The sequence below is a fragment of the Cyprinodon variegatus genome, unplaced genomic scaffold, assembly GCF_000732505.1.
Source record: "Cyprinodon variegatus isolate N-32 unplaced genomic scaffold, C_variegatus-1.0 Scaffold1991, whole genome shotgun sequence".
Taxonomy (NCBI): domain Eukaryota; kingdom Metazoa; phylum Chordata; class Actinopteri; order Cyprinodontiformes; family Cyprinodontidae; genus Cyprinodon; species Cyprinodon variegatus.
The window spans coordinates 37,989-38,499 of NW_015152444.1; positions in this window are offsets into that span (position 1 = coordinate 37,989).

Sequence of the window (511 nt, forward strand, 5' to 3'; positions counted from 1 at the left end):
TGTATGAATATAAAACTAATATTTGTTCTGTAAAGCTTTCATTTCCATCCATAAAGTGCAGCAGTGATCAAATATAAACAGTGTGGGAGAAAAACCATGATGTAAAAACAGCATAGATCTAGAAGTTCAGAGCATTAATATCTATGGAGCAAATATGCAGCATATTGGTTATGTGTTATCAGTGAGATGAAGCGTCTGTGACACGATTTAGTTTCCTCAACAGCAGTCTGATGGCGGTGGGGAAGAAGCTGCTGATAAACATCTATATAGATCAGCTGTTATTGTCAGTAGGAAGGGAGCCACATGCCGACGGTTAGCAGTTGGTGGAAAACACAGTTCAACACGCCATTTTCAGTGGGAAAGAGGCTAAAAAGTCTCCAATTCTTCGTCTTTTAAAGATCTAAAGACGGGACAATTGGAACATCATAAAAACGACTTTCCTGGAGATTTTAATCTGTAAAAGAACTAATCCAGGAAGTGCGTTTGTTGATCAGCATCTTAAAAACAATAA